Source organism: Triticum aestivum, chromosome 1A, assembly GCF_018294505.1.
Source record: "Triticum aestivum cultivar Chinese Spring chromosome 1A, IWGSC CS RefSeq v2.1, whole genome shotgun sequence".
Taxonomy (NCBI): domain Eukaryota; kingdom Viridiplantae; phylum Streptophyta; class Magnoliopsida; order Poales; family Poaceae; genus Triticum; species Triticum aestivum.
This window is the reverse complement of record NC_057794.1, coordinates 101,405,998-101,412,272: the sequence shown is the minus strand read 5'-3', so window position 1 is coordinate 101,412,272 and position 6,275 is coordinate 101,405,998. Positions and strand designations below refer to the sequence as shown.

Sequence of the window (6,275 nt, the reverse complement as noted above, 5' to 3'; positions counted from 1 at the left end):
AGGTGGGGGCCGGGGCACGACTTACGAGGTTAATCGCTGCCACAAACCCCACCGACAATCCCTTCCGATCTAGGGTTAGCGCAGTGCTGACGGGAAGCTCCATCACCATCGCCATCTCTCTGCCATCACCGGCCCCTACTTCACCATGGTCGGCACTGGATCGAGTTCGTGTGCACCAGCAGAAGTAGGTCTACCGGAGAATTCCTAACCCTAACCGATCCAGTGATCTATCAAAGGGACAAACTTGCCATCTTCTTTTGGTAGGATTATTAATTAGTATTACTTGCTCATGGGTTGTGGTTTTCTGAAGCAAGTTCTTGGCTACGTGCTTTTTCTCGATTACAATTTTATGCGTTTGTGGAGCTCTTGATCTTCATTTCCCTTTTTAGCGGTAGATATTTGGTTGAGATCTGCCGTGCCTTTTGAGATTATCATGTTCATTTGTTTCTAATGTACCACAACTCTGTATGTTCTTAGCGGAGCGTATATATGTTGATTTATGACACGGTGATTGATTTTGATTGCAGAGGATTCCTGGAGAGACCAAGTGCAAGAGCTATGGGCAACTCCTATGTTACTGGCCTGCAGTAAGGGTTTCTTTTGAGCTAGCTTCATTTTGCTTCTTACTGGGCAACTTGTCATAATAATTTGTTTGAGCATTGTTGTTACTGGTGGCTGTAAGGGTTTATTTTGAGCATTTGCTTTGCTTATTACTTGAATTAGTCTAGATGGTTCATTTTACAAACAGGGTTCAGACTGTTTCACAAAACTCAGAAAAGAGGAGTTGAATTATTTTACTGAAAGACAAACGAAATGTATTATGACATGCAAAAAAGAAGGTGTTCATCCTTTTCTTTCACCTCCTGTTCAGTTAAAGTAACCATCATACAGATGCTTTGAAATTCCCAATAACATATACAGTGTTGAAATATATCTCATGTGGCCCTGCCCTAGGCGCACATATATAGTTAGTTGGAGTTCTGGTTAGACTAGAGATAGATTAGTATCTACTTAAACTACTTCATCTCTATCTCCTAATCCCTTGTACTCCAAGACATGTATACGATCATGGGATATGCCCCATCTCTATCAATAAATACCACACGGCCCTCTCACGAGAGGGTAGAACGCTTCCCATCGTTTTCTACATGGTATCATAGCGACCTCTTCCCCTTCGTTCTGAGACAAACCGATCTACACCAAAACAAATCCATGGCGTCCTCCTCCTCCACCTCTACCCTCTCCAGCCTCAGTCCTCAGCTTCTAGAGAAGTTAACCAGGGAGAACTATCTCCTCTGGAGGGCTTAGATCCTCCCCCACTTCCTTGGCGCTGGCCTATATGGCTACCTCGACGGCTCCATCCCTGCACCGAAGAAGCTGATCACCGCCAAGGACAAGGATGGCAAGGAGCAGGACATCCCCAACCCGGCATATGAAGCATGGGTTCGGCAGGACCAGCAGGTCCTCAGGCACATCCTCAGCAACCTGACGAGAGACGTGCTCGTCTCTGTTGTCTCCATCAAGACGGCGCACGCGATGTGGACTTCCCTGGGTAATATGTTTGCCTCACAATCTCGTTCCCGCATCAATAACATCCGCATAGCTTTAGCCAATGCTCAGAAGGGAACGCAATCTGCTTCGGTCTACTTTGGCCGGATGCGATCACTGGCGGACGAACTCGCCGCTGCTGGGAGGCCACTTGAAGAGGACGAACTCCTCTCCTTCATCATTGCGGGGCTAGACCTTGATTACAACTCTGTAGTCTCGGCTCTGGACGCCCGCACCGAGCCGGTCACCGTCGACTTCCTCTACTCGGCGGTCTGCAACTTCGACTAGCACGTCGAGCTCTTCACAGGTGGGGTGGAGGCACCGGTGGCTTCAAGTCTTCTGCCAACCTTGCTGCTCGTCGTGGTGGCCCTCCTCCTCCGCCACAGAAGCAAAACGGCGGCGGGTACAAGAAGCAGAACAACGGCGGTGGCGGCTACAAGAAACGGCAAGGCAACGGGCGCCCTTTCTACTCCAACAACAAGGGTTCCCATCCCGGCCCAGGAGGTCCCGGAGGTCTAGGCGGCCCTGCACCTGGCAACAACGCCAGGAACAACGACCCAATCCAATGCCAGATTTGTGGTAAGTTCGGGCACAGTGCCAAGGACTGTTGGTACCGTTTCGATGATGATGCACTAGAATAAAAGGTTGCAGCTGCTACTCAATACGGCGTCGATACAAATTGGTACATCGACAGTGGGGCAACCGATCATCTCACCGGCGACCTGGAGAAGCTCACGGTGCGGGAGAAGTTCTGTGGACAGGAACAAATCCATGGTGCGAATGGTTCAGGTATGAGGATAGATCACATTGGTTATTCAAAATTCAAAACCCTAGTCGTTCTATTCATCTACGCAAGATCCTTTACTCTCCTCATGCAAACAAAAATCTTCTTTCCGTACATCGTATTGCCTTAGACAATCATGTATTCCTTGAGTTTCACCCCTTTTCTTTTTGATAAAGGATCAGGCAACGAGGAGGGTGCTCTACAAAGTTAGATGCGTTGGTGGTCTCTATCCGTTGATTCCTCGCTTTAGGTCGTCAAATAAACAAGTTCTTGGTGTCACAAAGCTATCTTCGGCAAGGTGGCACGATCGATTAGGTCATCCGTCCTTTACTATTGTTCAACGAGTGCTTAGGAAAAATAAACTCCCTTTTGTTGGTGAGTATAGCTTAGAAACAGTGTGTGATTCTTGTCAGAGAGCAGAAAGTCATCAATTGCCTTACGCCCTTACGCCGTGTCAACAAGTGTTTCATCTCAACCATTAGAGCTCATTTTCTCTAATGTATGGGGGCAAGCACCCATCTCTGTTGGTAGACACAAATACTATGTAAGCTTTATTGATGATTATAGTAAGTTTACTTGGATCTATCTTATCAAAAATAAATCCGATGTGTTTCAAGTTTTTCAAAGTTTTCAAGCACTCGTTGAATGTAAGTTTGACCGAAAGATTATTTCAGTCCAATCGGACTGGGGTGGTGAGTATGAGAAACTCAACTCATTCTTCCAAAAATTGGGAATTTCCCATCACGTCTCTTGCCCGCACGCACACCAACAAAACGGCTCCGCCGAACGCAAACACCGGCACATCATTGAGGTTGGCCTCTCACTTCTCGCAAATGCGTCTATGCCACTCAAGTTTTGGGATGAAGCATTCCTCACAACCTCCTATCTCATTAATCTTCTGCCTAGTCGTGTCATCAACTACCAAACTCCTACGGAAAAACTATTGCACGTCAAACCTAACTATGCCTCCTTACGAGTGTTTGGCTGCGCATGTTGGCCTAATCTTCGACCATACAATGCCCGCAAACTTTCCTTTCGCTCCAAGGAATGCGTGTTCATTGGTTACAGTCCCCAACACAAGGGTGTCAAGTGTCTTGATGTGTCCACAGGCCGTGTATATATTTCTCGTGACGTTGTGTTCGATGAGACCGTTTTTCCCTTCAAAGATCTACACCCTCATGCTGGCGCTCTATTGCGAAAGGAAATCATTCTTCTCCCTAGTCATCTTTCCGGCTTAGCTAAAGGGGGCGATGAAAACAATTCTAATAATCATGTGACTAACCCTCATAACCTTTTTCAGTCTCATGATGATGGTGCAGATGACACAGGAATTTATTCTGAAGAAAATGGTGTTGAAATTGTCCAAAACGGACCCTTATTTCATGTGGCAGAAGATGCCAGCCGCGCAGAACATGAGGTCGATTCTCCTGCGCCGGCAGCCTCGGGATCCGCAGGCGGCAGATCCCAGGCAGATACGCTACAGCAGCGACAGACCAAGGTGGGCTCGCCCTTGGGATCCGACGCGCCCTGCAGGGTGGGTGTGGCCCAATCCATGCCAGCCACCTGCGGCTCGGGCCGTGGGACGGTCCAGCAGGCACCCGACCAGCCGCCTGGTGCTGGCCCGCAGGCGGCCACGCGCCGGCTTTCTCCCGCAAGGGACGCGGGGCCCGTGACAGATACTGTCGCGTCTTCGCCTTTGCATGCCTCGTCAAACTGCGCAGGCGCGTCTACCCAGTCGCTGCATGGAGATCCTGTGGCGGGATCTTCTGTGGACGGGACGCCTACACCATCAGCTGTGCCACCTCGTTCCACACGTGGGCACACGGTTACAAACAGGGAAATTGCAGCCTATGAATTACAAAAGATTTTTGAAGTTTGGATTAGCTTGTTCTACAGGAGAACCACAGTCTGTTGAAGAGGCATTGGGGGATGCTAACTGGCACAAGGCCATGGAGGAGGAATACATGGCTTTGAAGAAAAACAAGACTTGGCATCTCGTTCCACGTGGTCAAGGTAAAAATTTGGTAGATTGCAAATGGGTTTATAAAATAAAAAAGAAGGAAGATGGATCTATTGATCGCTATAAGGCTAGGTTAGTAGCAAAGGGTTTTAAACAGAGGTATGGTATTGACTATGAGGATACTTTTAGCCCAGTTGTTAAAGCTGCTACTATCAGATTGTTTTTGTCTATTGATGTATCTAGGAGATGGAGCCTAAGGCAATTGGACGTATAGAATGGGTTTTTGCACGACGTTCTGGAAGAGAAGGTTTACATGAAACAACCACCTGGGTTTGAAAACAAGGATACACCTTTCCATGTGTGCAAACTTGATAAGGCTCTGTATGGCCTGAAGCAGGCCCCAAGAGCCTGGTATTCTCGTCTAAGCATGAAATTGCAAAGGATTGGTTTTGTTCCTTGCAAGTCTGACACTTCATTGTTTATTTTCATTAAATCCAATATAACAATGTACATGCTCATATATGTTGATGATATCATTGTTACTAGCTCATCTGATGAAGCAGTGACAACACTCCTAAAGGACCTTGGCTCAGAATTTGCTTTGAAGGACCTAGGAGACCTGAATTTCTTCTTGGGCATTGAAGTCACGAAAAACAAAGATGGTATAGTCTTATCTCAAGAAAAGTATGCAACTGGTCTTTTGAAAAGAGTTGGGATGCAGAACTGCAAGCCTTCACCAACTCCATTATCTAGCTCAGAAAAGTTATCCCTGTATGAAGGTGAGCCTCTAAGTTTGGAAGATAGCACTCAGTACAGAAGCATGATTGGTGCACTCCAATATCTCACCCTTACTAGACCAGATTTATGCTTTGCTGTGAACAAAGTCTGTCAGTTTCTGCATGCACCTACCACCTTGCATTGGACTGCTGCTAAACGTATCCTGAGATATGTAAAATATACAGTTAATGTTGGACTAACATTCAGCAGGTCTCAGTCCACTCTTGTCAGTGCATTCACTAACGCTGACTGGGCTGGAAGTATAGATGATAGGAGGTCCACAGGTGGCTTTGCATATTCTTTGGTCCTAACCTGATATCTGAAGGATATATGCCCTAGAGGCAATAATAAAGTTATTATTTATTTCCTTATATATATCATGATAAATGTTTATTATTCATGCTAGAATTGTATTAACCGGAAACATAATACATGTGTGAATACATAGACAAACAGAGTGTCACTAGTATGCCTCTACTTGACTAGCTCGTTAATCAAAGATGGTTATGTTTCCTAACCATGAACAAAGAGTTGTTATTTGATTAACGAGGTCACATCATTAGTTGAATGATCTGATTGACATGACCCATTCCATTAGCTTAGCACCCGATCGTTTAGTATGTTGCTATTGCTTTCTTCATGACTTATACATGTTCCTATGACTATGAGATTATGCAACTCCCGTTTGCCGGAGGAACACTTTGGGTGCTACCAAACGTCACAACGTAACTGGGTGATTATAAAGGAGCATTACAGGTGTCTCCAAAGGTAGATGTTGGGTTGGCGTATTTCGAGATTAGGATTTGTCACTCCGATTGTCGGAGAGGTATCTCTGGGCCCTCTCGGTAATGCACATCACTTAAGCCTTGCAAGCATTACAACTAAATGAGTTAGTTGCGGCATGATGTATTACAGAACGAGTAAAGAGACTTGCCGGTAACGAGATTGAACTAGGTATTGGAATACCGACGATCGAATCTCGGGCAAGTAACATACCGATGACAAAGGGAACAACGTATGTTGTTATGCGGTCTGACCGATAAAGATCTTCGTAGAATATGTAGGAGCCAATATGGGCATCCAGGTCCCGCTATTGGTTATTGACCGGAGATGTGTCTCGGTCATGTCTACATTGTTCTCGAACCCGTAGGGTCCGCACGCTTAAGGTTTCGATGACAGTTATATTATGAGTTTATGCATTTTGAT

The 6,275-nt window shown here is 46.1% G+C and overlaps 1 pseudogene; it reads left to right on the top strand.

Annotated features, from left to right (window-relative positions):
- The first annotated feature begins 1,695 nt into the window (after positions 1-1,695).
- LOC123072779 (uncharacterized) lies at positions 1,696-1,846 on the top strand (annotated as a pseudogene).
- The last annotated feature ends 4,429 nt before the right edge of the window (positions 1,847-6,275 follow it).